The 16,479-nt window shown below is 38.2% G+C and overlaps 2 long non-coding RNA genes across 2 annotated transcripts; one reads left to right on the forward strand and one right to left on the reverse strand.

Moving 5' to 3' along the window:
- Positions 1-1,207: 1,207 nt before the first annotated feature.
- LOC130568604 (uncharacterized) lies at positions 1,208-4,908 on the reverse strand. Its single transcript, XR_008964712.1, has 4 exons — positions 4,800-4,908; positions 4,323-4,586; positions 3,953-4,028; positions 1,208-1,458 (listed from the first exon to the last, which is right to left on the reverse strand). It is a non-coding gene; the product is annotated as an uncharacterized LOC130568604 (long non-coding RNA).
- A 58-nt stretch (positions 4,909-4,966) lies between these two features.
- LOC130568605 (uncharacterized) lies at positions 4,967-15,621 on the forward strand. The gene is made up of 3 exons (XR_008964713.1): positions 4,967-5,080; positions 5,703-5,730; positions 15,498-15,621. It is a non-coding gene; the product is annotated as an uncharacterized LOC130568605 (long non-coding RNA).
- The last annotated feature ends 858 nt before the right edge of the window (positions 15,622-16,479 follow it).

The following is a 16,479-nucleotide window of genomic DNA, read 5'->3' on the forward strand; positions in this document are numbered from 1 at the left end:
ATTTTACGAATACATTTACTATTTAAAATCAAAGTTGTATTTGTCAGTATTAATGGACCAGACCCTGTTGAAAAAACCAGCCTATGCTGGTTTGGTATGTTTTGATGCTGGTTTAAACTGTTCATGTGCTGATTTAAGATGGTTTTTAGCTGGTTTAAGATCAAATCAGCATCGATCAAAACATACCTTACCCAGCATATACTGGATTTTTCAACAGTGGAGTTTACATAAATAGTTGTATTTTTTAACTAACATTTAAAAGAGATTAATAAATACTTGAACAAATGTATTGCTCATTCATTGTTCGTTAATGTTAGTTAATAGCCTACATTTTTATTTGGCTAAATTGGCTTTTATTCACACAGGCCCATACTGTAATCATTGATCAGCGCACATATAGACAGAAACGCAAACTTAAACGCAAGAACTGTTGCAGAGACTCCGCACTGGACATCTTTCTAACATTAACAACTTTTAACCGGAGCGAATGAGACGAGTGGATGAAATCATTGAACAGCGCACATACATAGAGCGCTATGGTAAACACTGGAGTGCAAACGTGTATCACACGCGAAAACTGTTGCGGAGACTTTACCCGCACCAGCATCATTTCAAACATCAAATTAACCAGAGCGAACGAGTGGATGAAATCATTGATCAGCGCACATAAAGACAGAAACGCGTGCATTACACATGAGAACTGTTGCGGAGACTCTGTACTAACATAAACAACATATAACCAGGGCGAATGAAACGAGTGGATAAAATTATTGATCAGCGCACATACTGTACATGGATCGCTATGGTAAACACGGGAAGCGTAACGAGCGTGCTCCACGCCAGATGTGTTACTGAGACTCTGCACTGGCCATCTTTTCTAACATAAACACGATTTAACTGCCACAAACGAGTCAAGTATGTGAGAGGAGGCGGGGCTCTGTTGTTATGCGTGCAGTGTGTTAACTCACTGTCCGAAAAGAGAAAGAGAGCGGGAACGCGCAGCTGATATCGATACGTGGGACATGGGTATTGGAACCGTTTCAGATTCTTCAGTATCGATACTTATCGAAATATCGATATTTTTGACAACACTACTCCTTGTCAGTCCGTTAGTTTACTAAACCGGTGACTTCCAGTCGTGAACTTTCTAGGCTACTAAGTCCTTGTCTTGTCTCTAATTATTCTTGTTTGTCCAGACTCCAGAGCTCTTTGCACCCTGCCTGGTGTCCCTCTGTTTCCCCAGACCGGTGCTGACCTGGCGAGTTCGGTTCTCCTTCTGGCTGGCTGTATGGAGGAATTTCCCTAGGCGCCCTGAGGTTACCGCTTCCCATCTCCTCGCTGCAGGAACCATTGTTCATCATCCCCTTACTGGAGGCACTCACGGAGGATCCGACTCTCTCTTCGGAACCGATTCGATCGGATTACCATTCATCTTCGGAAGTCACGATGTTCAGATTCCTATGGAGGACCGGAAGTCATGTGCTAAGACTAAGTAATAAAGCATTTCATAGTTTAATAAGTAATTCTACAATAAAATAGGCATTGATACATTTGTTTACCACTTCATTTATTTATCCAAATATAAATAGGCAAATTGATAGTCATTCGTTGTTTAACGTTTTAATGGGCAATAAAAAGTGTGATTATAAAAATTAATAAATGAAATATTAATCCATCAATAAATACTTCAAATAAAAAAACACACAAGTACATCGTTTTAAAGTGCATGAATGAATTCCTAAATAAATAGTGGTATTTGAAAATGCGATTTTAAAGAGGAATGCATAATTGGATTTACAAATTAAACTACTGTAATCAATCATTTAAAAGGCGATTTATTTTCCCTTTCCACGCTGCCTTTACTTTTAACGATTTGCTATTCGATTAGCTTAGTCATTTACCTTTTAGCCTCTCCATTTAGAATTTCCCTGACACTTTGGGTCCTTGCATGCATTGGTAAAACGAGGTTAAACAATGCAAATTAGCTTTGGCGAGAGAGACGTAACAAGCTCTCTGATTGGCTAGTTCCTTGTACGTCATGTTCAGAGGTATGTTAGATGAGCAATGGAGAAGAGGATAGTCTGTTGTTCACTGCACGTAACCAACGCGTTATCAGCGCCTGCTTTTTCTCTAACAGAAATCATAGAAAAGGAAACGTGTTGTTAGAACATTCACACTACACGTGGAAGCAGCAGATGCTACTGTGTACTGTCTATGTGTGAGGGCAGGACTAAAGAGTGACCCTGGACATTTTCTCTCAAGAGCAGCGCACCACACACCCCCTCGCCTTACCATTTCCCCGGTCTGCTCATGCAGTGCAGTGGCCCACCGGTGCTGAGGGAAACAACTGCATCATGCTGTCAATTGAATTTAGCAAATCCTTGTCTTTCATTGTAATCTTCAGAAAACCAACACCACATTTACACATCATGTTCATTGCTTATGTTATTGTATTTGCATTTGTTATTGTATGAGACTCATACTATTAGTGAGGGGAAAACGATTGCGTCACACTATCAATAATCTAAGCGAACTTTCCATCTTAATATGACATTCAGAGAAACAAATAAAACGGAATAGGCTATACACAGCATGTGATGTGCTTTATGTTGGAGGGGGAAATGATTGCATTGCGCTATCAATAATTTTCTTCTGCTGAGCAAATTCATTGAAGTAGCTTTGCTAGTAGATTTAATTATGAAGACAAGTAAAAGAAAACGCCTTTCCTCCATTTTGGCTAAATTTTTAACGGATATAAAAATCTAGACACTGATTGGTTGGTTTTTGTCACATGACCTGCGGTGCGCTTACGTTATTGGGCCTGGAAATATATATATACAGTATATAGCTATATATATGCATTTAATTTTTTAATCAATTTAATATTTTATTTCACTTTATTTTCAGTTTGCCTGAAATAAAATGTTTTGATTAATTTATTCTATTTCAGACTATATCGATGGGGTAATAAGTGAAGCGCAATCAGCGTATTTAGTATGTTTGTGTCTGTGTGCTTACTGCCTGTTTCAGACTTCCACCTATTGAATTCAGTCCCTGTCAGTCAGTGTCAATGTTTTATAGCCTAAACTATTCTCCCCATTTTTTAAGACCACTTAGAATAACTGAATAAAGGCAAATTTTATTTGTTGAGATATAGCAAGTGCAACAAAAATCAACAAATTTTAAACTATTCTGATAAAACATTTAATAAAAAATTGAAAATGCAAAAAAATCTTCCCAACAAAGTAGGACGTTAGAGGATCACTTCCCCCGTGTTACTTTTGAGTCTGGAGACAGACATAACATGCACGAGCCCTGCAGAGATCGATACTGGTGAGGTTTGACAGTAGTATATATGCGGGTCATAGTGTCAAAATGATTGACAGGTATGTTTGATGGGGTCATTGACCTTTGCGGAGGGGGGGGTTGGGGGTGTTGAATTACTTCTGGACCACCCACGTTGCGAGGGGGCCTCCCCCTTTGCGTTAACCTTTGACCGTATCCGCTCCCTCAGTGTGGTACCGCCCACGTCGCGGTGAACATTTGCCCTTTGGCAGTATTTGTCCACGTTGTGAGTGATTGTCCACGTCTCAAGTTGAACTTTTGTCCCGTATGTTTACCGAACATTTTTCTCCCTTTTACGGCGATCATGTTTGGACATGTTTTTGGACATGTTTTTATGAGGTTGACACGTATCTTATGCGTGAATAAATAAAGCAACGAGTGATTAAATAAAGAAATGATTAATTAAATACATGAAAAAAGCAACGAATAAGTAAATAAAGCGGCGAATAAATAAATAAAGAATTGGTTATATAAGTGATTAAATGAATAATGAATAAGTAAATACATGAATAAAGCAACGAATAAGTAAGTAAATAAACGAATGAATAAGTAACGCATTCAATAAATATATATATAGTGGATGTGATAAAGCTGTGGAAAAACTTACGTTGGAGGAAAGACCGCATTCCTGACATTATACAGAGAAACCTCTTGTTTCAGACAGCTCTGTCCCCACATGACAGCTGTAAATCACATGAAGCAAAGCATGACGAATCGAGATGTGGGGCTCCTGTGTGTTGCTAGAGTGTCCAATGCAATCTAAATAGGGTTAATGACAAACTATAATCTCGCTATATCTCTAACTAATCAGAAAACAACTTTCCACTAGCATTCTAAACATATCCGCTTTATTCATCATTACCTGTTTTGTTTAAAACTTAAACCATTCTCACACGTGTCTAATTGTACATGGGCAACCATGAAAATGGCTTGACCAAATAAATGTTTGTATGTGTGCACAAGTGTTGAGAGGTTACCTTCCAGCGTTCATGTTTCTGAAAAATGAAAAAAAAATCTGAGTATCCATTCTTCAAACTGTGTCTACAACACTGTATAATTAAAGCGCATGTTTTTCCTAACTGCATGGAGCAGTGTCTTTAAATGGTGTCCATGATGTTCCCCTATCCTGACTGTTTTCCTTCTGTCTGAGAAGATGCCAGTGCGTCCACCAACCAAGGGTGAAGAAAAAAACATCTTTATTGCTAGTGTTCATAGCATCACAGCAGGCAGTTGGGTGATTCCTTAAAACACATAAAGCAGATTTTGATTGAACAGCAAGAATCCTTAAATTGAATGTACGTCATGTTCATTTCATGAATGTATTTTATATCATGCCTCCAGGTTGTATCATAAAATAAGCCTGCATAAGGTTTTCAAAATATTTTTTCTGTTTTTTGTTTTTTTTTGTTTTTGTTTTTAGATTAAAAATAAAAGTGATTCTATCAAAGGTATACCTTATAACATAATTGTTTATATGATTCTAAACTGATATTCTTTAGAACATTTAGAACAGTCAAATCTCACACATCCTGTTATTAAGAGTTGTCTTTGCACATCTGTTTTAGTGGTTAGTGTTAAACTGTGGCAACCCCTTAACACCTAGACACTATTCTAAGATTTACTGACATATAGAGCAGACTCTGAGATCTTTTCAGCATCAAACCTCTTTATTAATTTGTGTTGGACATCTGATTGTGTAGCAAGGAAACTCAAGAAGTAGACATTCCATCCTACAGTAAGTGTTTCTGTTTATTTTTAGTTTAAACAAGGTTTTAATTGTTGTTGTTGTTAAACAGTTTGCTTTAGATCCAAACTTTACACGCACAAAGTATACGTTGAATCACCTTTTCTTCATTTTATCCTCACCATTTTCTTATGTTTTGATTTTGAGTGTCTATTGAATATACTAGGCTATATTTTCTTACACAAAGCAACTGAGCAATAGAGGTCTTCACTGCAAGGATATGAAGTAAATAGTTATATATTTTTTCATACTCAGATCAGACAGGTTGCGTGTTGGATTGTGTACTACAGGTAAGTGGTAAAATGTAGTTAAATTTAGGAAACTTTTAAAAATATATCCTTAAAATAAACCTAAAAAGTGGCTAAAGCATGCAAGAAAAATGGTCAACTTGTGCAGACAATGCATTATCCGAAGCGCTGTGAATTGACTTCAAATGAGCAAAACATACTATATAGTGCTCTCAAGATAGAGATGCTCCGGTTTCAGCTCTTAGAGTGTTCCTGATTTAAAAGTTTATATATCATATTCAGCCAAATGCTTGTGTTTTCATCATTTCTTGACTGCTCTATAAGTATTTTCAAACATTTTAATTTGCCTTCACCTTGTCTTTCAGTGATGTAGACTTGCATCGGCATATGAAGGTAAGCCCACATGCATTACCCATTCCAAATCTCACATGTCAGCAAATGACAGACGTAAAGTTACACTTCTTAAACTGCATGTCCGCTATAGACCAGTGCTTCGGAAGTCGTAATTTAGTTCACACTTCTCTAATAACCTGATGTGTGAATATAATTACTATGATACCCTATTTGTCTTAATGAACATTTACCTTAAGAGCAAATGATTAAATCCTAATACCAGTGGTGGACAGTAACAAAGTAAATTTACCTGAGTACTGTACTTAAGTACACTTTTTGAGTATCTGTACTTTACTTGAGTATTATTTTTTCTGAGTACTTGTACTTATACAAAGACAAATATCATACTTTTTACTCCACTACATTTATAAAAAGGTCCAAAAGTAGAAAATGGTTTCTATGCAGCGGGTTTTCCTGTGTGCGCAATTTATCTGGCTTGCGATCTGCCAGGACCTTTTACTGTTGCCAAGTATTTCAGTTTTTCTATGCTCGCCGTTTTCCGGCAAGCTTTGAATGGCCATTTGACAGTTTTTTAACGGAAATCTGGCAACTCTGGGATCTTCCCCGCTAAACTAATGTAAACGTAGGCGCTGCTACACCATTGACAGCGCTCTAAAAAGACAAATAGAACAATAAAAGACGAAAAGGCACATGTTAAAGTGTTTTTAGAGCGCAAAAGGCTTCTCTCACAGCTTATGTCTGTCCGAAATTAGGCAACATAGCTGTCCAATAAACGTTAAACAAAAAAAAAATGGTTACATAATAATGTTTACTAGGTCTATCTTATTATATAGGCTATTCTTAAAATGATACAAGACCCTAGAAGCATTTTTGTTTTTAGGCAAACTGTTCTTTTAAATGAAGGTTTCAGCTTAATGATGTTGTGTAACAGAAATTAATTTTGGCACTCAGTGTTTAGTTACAAAATGTTGTGAGGTGAAAAATAAAATGCCCAGTGTCAAGCTGTAACGGTACGTGCACTATAACTTCTACGAGGAGCCATGAGTAATGAGAAACATAGGCCTACTTATTAATCCAACAAACATGGAAGGAGCCAGGAACAGCAACATTCGTATACAAAGACAATACCAGACAATGAACAAAGAACAGATTGAGTAGGCCTATTTATAGTCCATGGGTGATGAGGCTGATGACGGGCAGGTGTGGGGATAACTGAAGAGACACAGGTGTGGGAGCGTGGGTGATGAAGTCCATGGGGGCAACACAGAGAGGAACTGAGGGAAACCGTGACACAAGCAGGGTATCATTTATACAATTATAGCGCAAACAGGTTCAGCTATATTAAAGAGTGCTTACTGAGAAAATGAATAAAATGTCTTTATATGAGGGTGTGAAACTGAGGTGTTGGTAACAGGTGTGTTGATCAGTTTATAACAGTTTAACAAAGCTTAAGAACAAGAACTCACAAACTGCTGGTTATACATTTAAACCTTTGGAGGATGTTTTTATCCAGTGTTGGCTTATGTGTGCATTTAAGGTAGCACATAATAGGCATATAGTTTATCAGCATGTGTGTTCCTTGAACCCACCATACTTGAGGTGTTAACCCAACGCTTAACCAAATGAGCCACAGGAAGATTTTATTATTAAGATATTATATTGTGAATGTGAACACACAGTTATATGGATACTTGTGAAACCATTTTACCTGTCCAACACCTGGTTGTAATTTTGTTTATCATGTTATGCTGTTCCGGGAGAGAATTAGGATTTAAGGTGCTGGCCGATTTCCCCTTAAACGAGTGGTTCACCCAAAAATAAAAAATCTTACTTCATTTATTCACCCTCAAGTTGTTTCAAACCTGTATAAATTTCAGTGTTCTGATAAACACAAAGAAAGATATTTGTAAGAATGCTTGTACGCAAAAAGTTCTTGGCCACCATTGACTACCACAGTAGGAAAAATTGCTTTATAAATTTCTTTGTTCTGTTGAACACTAAAGAAGGTATTTTGAAGAATGTAGGATAGCAAACAGTTCTAGGGCACTTTTGACCACCATTGACCACAGTAGTCAATGGTGGGCAAGAACTGTTTATTAAAAGCATTCTTCCAAATATCTTTCTCTGTGTTCATATTAAGAACAAAGAAATGTATACAGATTTGGAAAAAAGCTGTCCCGTTAAGGCCCATATTCACAAAATATCTTAAAGCTAGGACTCCTGTCCCCTATCAGCCAATCACAGTGGGCATATTTAGTAAGCTTGCTGACATCACCCATAGCAACAGTCAACCCTGCTCTTTCTGTTCCCTTATGATTTAATTGTATTCCTTAAGAAGTATAGGCTGCGTTTACATTTGGCTGCATTTACATTTGTCATTAACATGCAACCTGTGTCTGGATGTTGTCCACATACACACTGAAAGTGAAAAGACAAGTGTAAACGCGCTTCTCAGTGTGTCCTGATCCAGAGGTTGTCTGACGTTTATATACATTTACCGGCACAACTTCACAGAAAACCCCGCCCGCTAGCATTATTCTCACTCGTCTGTCTGTCAGACTGTGGAGCCCAGCAAACAGACAACGTTGTCACAATGTAGCCAACCTTTTAAGCACGTTGTAACAATGTGATCAAAAGGTTGATGTTTGTGTGGTGAAGTTGTCACAACATTGTCACAAAGTTACCTTTTAACCTGCCTTCGTGGCCATTGCTTTAGGTTGTGTGCATGTTGTATGCGGGCGTGGATTAATGCACAGGCTTGCCTAGACTGCAGCCTAGGGGCCCCACCTGTTTAGAGGCCTCTGATTGGCCAGATTTTTTATTTTAAATTGACTTCAACGTGAACAAAAAAATAGACCTTCATTGGCCCATGAGAAATATAACAAAAAATAAGCCGGTGATTGGATAGATGTGACATTTGGGTCACATATGTCCAATCAGCTGCTGGTGAAATCATGTCAATCATTTTCATTTACGTCACTGCTATTGCTAGAAGGCATGTGGAGCACAAAAATGAAAAATACAAAGGTTAAAAGAACAATATGACTAAGATAGCTGCAGGAGGACTGGCAGCTCACATTGGCTAACTTCGGTGCTGCGGTTGAAACAACTGCAGCGGGATGCTTAGCTGTTGTAGCAGTTAGCTCATCATGTCATCTGTAATATTTCAGGGAGTTATTCCACAATGACACGCATATTATACAGGTTGGTTTTTAATTATAGCTTTGTTTTATACAGTTTATGTAATGCACAGTGGTTTGAAGTCAGGGTCGTCAAGGAGAGAGAACCCAAGTGCAGGCGGCAGGTACAAAAACGTAAACTTTTATTAACAAAATAAAAACCCACGGTGGGGGAAACAGATAACAGAACAATCCCAACTACAAAACAAATGCAAAACAAAGACTTCCCACGAGGGGGCAAAAACTAGAGAGATCAGGATTAACTAAACAAAGGGATTTTACCAAGGCCGCTGGTTCGCATCTATGTGGCCCCCCAGCTGTTGGATATACCGCAGTGAGTCACTAACATCCCTAGCACGGTTCAATTCATATCATATGATCGTCTCAGCCTTCCCGTGGGGGACATAACAGTCCACCACCAGCATCACAACGGCAATGAAGCAACCGTGCATTACATTAATAAAAGTTCCCATTTCCTCGCACTAATGTCTGTCATAAGACGCCTTATTTGGATCTCAGTCAGTTCTTCATAACGCGAACAGAGCTTCATAAAAGCTCTCCTATAAATTGACAAAGCTGTCTTACCTGGTAATCATAACGAGAATAAAAACGGGCGTTTTATGGTTTCTTTATCATTTCTACATATGTGTGACTGTATAGAGCTCCGGAGGTTGACGTCACGCAATCTGAACTCTGCCATTTTGGCAGGCATTCAGGAGAGCGCTAGAGCGGCTGTAGCATTGGTATTGACAGTGGTCAAACAATAATTTATGGTCAAACAATAATTTAAAACCAGGCTGTATAGACTTTACAAATCGTACTATTTTAACATGATGGACAGCTGCTGTGCGAAAGGATGCCGGAAAAAGCGGGGGAAAGCAAAGGGCAAATCATTTTATATTCCTAAGGATCCCGAATCCCAGATATACAATTAAATGGTTAACTGCAATAAAACGTGCTCACCAACACGTCACCGCTATCTCTTCCTCTCTGTCGTTATGCTGCCAAATCCTAAACAAGACACATGAGAGCAGCACTCGCCTAGTCCAGCTGTGCTATCGCAGTGGGCTCCTAACACAACCCCATCGTGTCTGACCACCACCCATGGCTTCAATGGGAGGTCATTTAGTTTTTTGGGAATGTTTAACCTGCAAGATCAGCATACGTATAGCTATGATGGCTACCTTCAAATAAGGACTGCTAGGGTCGATTATGTTATAGCTAACAACACAGTTGACTTGCCCTTCCAATGACGACAATTGCAAGTTAAAGCCGGCAGACTCCAAAGTTGAATATCCATTACAAAATTCACGTCAATTTTTACCACTCCAGGCTTTTAAAGAGTCTCCGGAGTAGGACGATGAAAAGTTGATGAGGTAGAATTGTGGATCCTGCAAGTCAGGAAATTTATCAGTTTCTTTATTGATATGTGCTAAAAGCACTCTGGGGGAATTATAGGGATCTGTTATGTTTAATCTATTAAAGGGGTCATATGGCACGAATGCGTGTTTTTTTCTGTGTCTTTGGTGTGTTATAAGTTGCCCATGCACGTATTAGACACGTAAAATTGCAAAAATGAAAGTGTCTGAACAAAAGATGCATTCTATCTAAAAGCGAATGCTCACCCAGACCTGCCTGAAACGCCTCGTGTAACCACACCCCCACAAATCAACATCAGTTCGTGGTATGAGTTGACTAAGACCGCCCAAATGTATACGCAAGTAAGGTGGGCGTACCTGTCAGCACAATTGCTTTGGAACCTGATGTTCCACATATGGTAAGAGGCGTTACATTTCCATCACACGCTTTCAGTATTCGACCAATCACTACGCACTGGTTAACTGGCCAATCATAGCACACCTCGCTTTTCAGAGCGATGAGTTTTTTTTAAAAAATCTGCGCGTTTCAGAGAGGCGGGCAAAGAGGAGATACAAACATGCAAGGTATGTGAAAAATACAGCATTTTTGAACCTTAAATCGTGTATACACATTGCATTACATCTAAAACAAACGATAATATTCGTTTCAGCCGTGTCATATCACCCCTTTAAGTTTTGCTATGCACAGGTCTATGTCTTTTGAATTAAAGTGCGCAGAGAACTCTGTTGCCTTGAAACTCATGCTGGCGCCATTCATTTCATATTCACTTCTGGCTGTCCTTGCCTGACAGGATGGCGGCGTAAACAGAATACGTCACGTGACTGCCGGAGCTCATAGTCAGACCGTTTCATCGGACGCGCACGCGCCTGACCCCCAGTTAACTTTGATTTGATACATTTTGTTGTATGTTCATTTTATTAAATAAAATTTGTTGAATGGGCCCCGTAGGTTGGTGGCATTTAAAGAAACCGTATGTTACAAAATATTGTATATATAAATTCAAAATATTGGAGAGACAAGTTTGGCCAAGTAACGGTGGTTCTTTGTGAATGTGTACCGGAGTTCAATTGGGGTCACAAAAGTGCGCATGCGCAGTAACTTTTGTTTATGCTGTTAAGATGAAACCGTCTATACGGTATAATCAATGCTCCGTTTCCAGCTGCGCTGTCCCGAGGGCTGCTGCCGCTTGTCTCGTACAAGGGCCCCGGGAGGAAACGGAGCTCTGAATACACCGTAATACCCTTTACACACAGAAACAAGACTGTATAGTGTTGCTAATAGCTGATGTCAGTAAGCACTCTATTTAGGGAGCAAACCAAAGAAACGCACTGTCACCTGCAGCCGAACCACCTCAAATAGACGAGAACGATGTACGTGATCGCTTTTGATTATAGTAATAATACTTATGTGATTATTTTATGTGTCTGTGACATGAATAGGCTAAACAAATGATGTGTTAAAAAACACCGTTAGAGTGTGCTAGTGAACCAGATGTGGAAGGCACTTGATGTTGACAAGTGTAAACGCGCTGTCCTGATTGTCTGAAGATCCGATCTGCTTGTTCGGATCACCGATTGCATGTTAATGACAAATACTGTATAAATGCAGCCTAAATTGCATATTTGTGAGAAGGTGAATAGGTTTTAAAAGAAACCTCCTGTATTCACAAAACCTCAAAAGCAGCGGCTAAAAATAGCTTCTAACTCTTGAAAACAATTGGTGTCAGTCAGTAAAATGCTGCTTATATCTACAATTTTTTATGAGATGCAGACATGTATGACAATTAGCATTAATAAATCACTGACAGAGACCCATCTCATATGTGACCCTGCAAAACCAGTCATAAGGACATCATCAATAAGGTCAACCCCACCCTTTCTCTTCATTTAAAGTCACCATTTGTTGCGATTGACTTCTTTTCTGTATCGTGACGTGTATCCGAGTGAAACGGTATCTGAAATTAGAACAAATTTAGGGCAGGGCTTTGTTTTGCCCTTCCCTTTTTGATTGTTGTAAGTTGGGCCTGGAGGGGAGGGCTAAAAATGCCTGGCCATTGGGCAGTATAGTCCTACCTCTTTTGTTGCTGACGTCATGTGGTGAAGAGTTATTGTTGAGAGGGGGAGAGGAGCTTAATGATTTTGATTAAATATTACAAGTGCAGATTAATAAAAAACAATGGTGTGCACGGATATATCATTCATAATACATTCATTCATCATTCATTCAACACTGTGTAAAACACTTAGAACCTGTTTGATTGCATAGTGACTTTAAGTTTTCTTTGTTGCCCTCAGCAGCTTTGTGAATAGGTTTTAAGAGGAAATTCATCATGAAAACTGGAAGATTTTTTTAGTTTTAGAATAATTGACGAACATTAATTACTCGCTAAATTATTTATTATAGATGTGTGTCATAGTATTCACCCCTTAAGACATTGTTCCTGCCTTTTGTTCACACAGGACACATTCCGGGACTGATCCCGGTAATGTTACTAGGTCCTCTTTCCGGAGTCGATCTCAGGTCCCAGGATCAATCCTGGGACGTGTTTGCGTTCACACTGAAGGCACTCTAGCAATTTTATGTCAATTGTCTGCATGAGATCAACGGTTTGTGTGAAAGGGGTTTTAGTGATAAGGTCAAATGTTTTGTACAGCCCAGATTTGTTTGTCTTGGAATACAGGTTTTACGGACATGCATGATTTTCTATGAGTCATCTATAGCTACTGATGAAAGATAGATGAATGAATAGTAGTTGAATAGAAACATGATGCCACTGTAAAAAAATCCTGTGCTGCCTTCAATTTTTAAGTACAATCAACCTTTTTACATTAGTTCAACACATAAAAATGAGTTAAGCAATTTCAACTTATTTTTTACATTATACATAAACTCACCACTAGCCAAAACTTAAAATAGTAAGTTGAAATGACTCGTAAAGGCCAGTTTGATTGTACCAAAATATGGATTATATAAACACTGTGAGAGTTAATTTTACCTTTTTTAACACTGGCGATTTTACTGTGTGGCTGTTATTGCATGAGAATGCGATGTCGCAAGCTATAGCAATGGCATCGAAGGCAATGGTAACACTTGTGTAACCACTTCCCACATGTCGTCTTGTCAGAGGGGAAGAACAGCAGACAGGAGACGAAGTGATGTTATAATAAAATGAACAAAGTTTAGAGAGAAAATTATAGTTGCGTTCAGATGCCCATTCTAACTCTGCCTATAGAACTCTGTCTAGAGTTCACTCTATTTCTGTCCAACTTTGTCCGACTTCTTTGACTAGAAACAGCAGCGTTATTACTGTATATAAACAGACAGTGGAAAATTACTGCTTCACATCACTCGTGACGTTATGAACCTTGAGAATGAGACCACTGCAAACTCATATCTACTTGTGAAGACAATACAAATGCAGCATCCAACAGAATGTAGAATATAGCATTAAGAAAAGTGATATAGAATATAATAACTAGATAGAAAATTAATATAATCTATAACTAATAAAGTAAATAAATAGCAAAATAAAGAATAATATAAAGAATTAAAGCACGAGAAAATAAGAAATTAAATACAACACAAAATGCATGTCTGTACTCTCAAGTAAGAATCGCATAAACAAGTTGCAAGAAATTCAGATCCTACGATCTATCAATGTCTTACAAGAAAAGATACAAGTGTGTGTGTGTGTGTGTGTGTGCGTGCGTGCGTGCGTGCGTGCGTGTGTGTTCTTTTGTGGTTGTTGTCAGAGCACAAGAAATATCTGGTTTAAAATACTGGTTCTGTTTACCTCTTAAATGCTTTTTTCCCTTTCCTTATTCATATATTTTTTACATGGGGGGAATGTTTAGATGTCTTCAAAAATAGCCATTAAATTTGTCATCCTAACTGCCTGTGCTTCAAATATTTCTCCTCATGATGTCCTGATCACATCTGTATACTTTTGGAGAAAATATAATTCAATGTTTTATTTTAAACATGATGACTTCATGCATGAAGTCTTGCCTGGCTTCTCTCCATGCTGCATACTATGAGTGCACTCTCTGTGATGACGGACGTATAAGAAGTTGACATCATTTGGTGTGGCTTCCTTAAAGGGCGGTTTACAAAAACCCCAATTTTGAATATTTTAAACATCCGACAACAGCAGGCTGGAATAATGTCCATAACTGTCTATGAAGGTATTTTTGCTTTGAATAAAATACAGGGTTTTTTGTGTGTTCCTTTTACATTTTGAGAACGTGTTAGTTTTGAAATGGAAAATTGATAGTTCTTTAAAATGAACTATTACCTTTAAAATGAAAATGTTTACTCTTTACTCACCCTGTTGTCATTTTTAACCTGTGTGATTTTCTTCTGCAAAACACAAAAGAAGATATTTTAAAAATGCTGGTAACCAAAAACCGTTGATCAGGGGCGTAGCCAGAACCTTTTTTTAGAGGTGGCCAGGTAAGACCCAGTGATTTTATTAGGGTGACCAAAAAATCCTTACAGACAGAAATTCTTTAACTTCTACTGTAATTTACACCAATTCTTCATTACACATAGTTTGCTGGTCAAAAACATACACAAAGAACGAAAAGTAAACAATTTATTTGCAATGCTTTCATGTGATAACAATATTTTAAAATAATTTGCTAGCTATCATTTGCAGTAAGTTAGCATTTTTTATAGAAAATAAACATTGCAGTACCCCAACTTAAACTTTTCGCGAAAATGTAATTAATGAATGAAATCCAGTTAAAAAAGACTGATTTTACTGACCTGATCCTTCTACTCGCGATGAACTTCTATGGTACACAGACAGTACACTGTCGTCACAAAGCGGTTAGCCGCTGTTCAGCTATAGCGCTCAGACTGTTTGCATCAGATTGTCAGAATCATATTAACGAGAGAATAATGTTTGCGCGTTACTTTCAGTGCATACGCTAAATGATCTGCGTAGCACTCCGACACACATCTTAAAACTGCTTCGCACAACAGAGGTGGCCAGATAGGTGGCCATCCATCATTCAGGGGTAGCCGTGGCCACCCATGGCCACCATGTAGCTACGCCCCTGCCGTTGATCCCCATTGACTTTTATTGTATGGACTCAAAACCAATGTAAGTCAATGGGGACCAACGGTTTTCTGTTACCAACATGTTTCAAAATATCTTCGTTTGTGTTCAGCAGAAGAAAAAAGCAATACAGGTTTGAAATGACACGAGGGTGTATAAATAATGACAGAATTTTCATTTTGAAGGTAAACTATTCCTTATGGTTGTCGGCTGGGAAAACATGCACAAGATGACCAACATGGGCTAATGAGGCCAGCCAAACCCTGACTCCTGTGGTTGCACCTGTGTATGTCAGTCTCCATGGAGTTGGCAGAGATGCTTACATCATTGTCATGGCAACAGTTTCATCACATGAAGTCATTATGGTTTGTTGGAAAATCACACCACAGTGCTTCTATGTTTCAAGACCCAACCAATGCTGATTAAATTAAATGAAAACAGAACATTTCACTAAACTTGTTTAATTTGTATTACAAGATAAAACATTTAACCCATCTAAGTGTGCACACACACACCCTGAGCAGCGGGTGCCCAGAGAGCAATTATGGGATAGGTGCCTTTCTCAAGGGCACCTCAGTTATTTGTAATGAGAGTGGGTGAGAGTGTGAAGACAATACAGACCCAACATATAATTACCAGCAATAAAAACATTGAATGGGAACAGTATGTAGTAAGTACATAAGGATAAGAAAACAAGAAATGAAATACAGCACAATTGTACGTCTGTACTTCGGAATTTCTGTCACTTCTCAGATAACACGCACGCACGCACGCACGCACACACACACACACACACACACACACACACAGGTTTCTTTAGAAAAACCGATCCTAAAGATCTTTAAGATTCTTCATAGTGCAGTTGACAGCTTGACGTGTTTTCCTGTATACCTATTCATACTTTAGGTTTACACAAAGCTGTTAAACAAGTTTATAGGTAGTCTTTATTATCTTCTAGATTTGCAGGTTTTGTGTTACGCATGAAGGAGGTAACCCAATTCTTTCTTCATTACTAATATACAAAAAATCCTTCTTTTATGCTGATGTACTGAATGGCAAAATATGTGAATTTTCCATACTATAAAAAATAAACTACAGATTATGCCTTAATAAACCATAATTATTATTTTGAAAAAAAAACAGATTTTTTAATATTTAATATTATTA

This window comes from Triplophysa rosa, linkage group LG17, assembly GCF_024868665.1.
Source record: "Triplophysa rosa linkage group LG17, Trosa_1v2, whole genome shotgun sequence".
NCBI lineage: Eukaryota > Metazoa > Chordata > Actinopteri > Cypriniformes > Nemacheilidae > Triplophysa > Triplophysa rosa.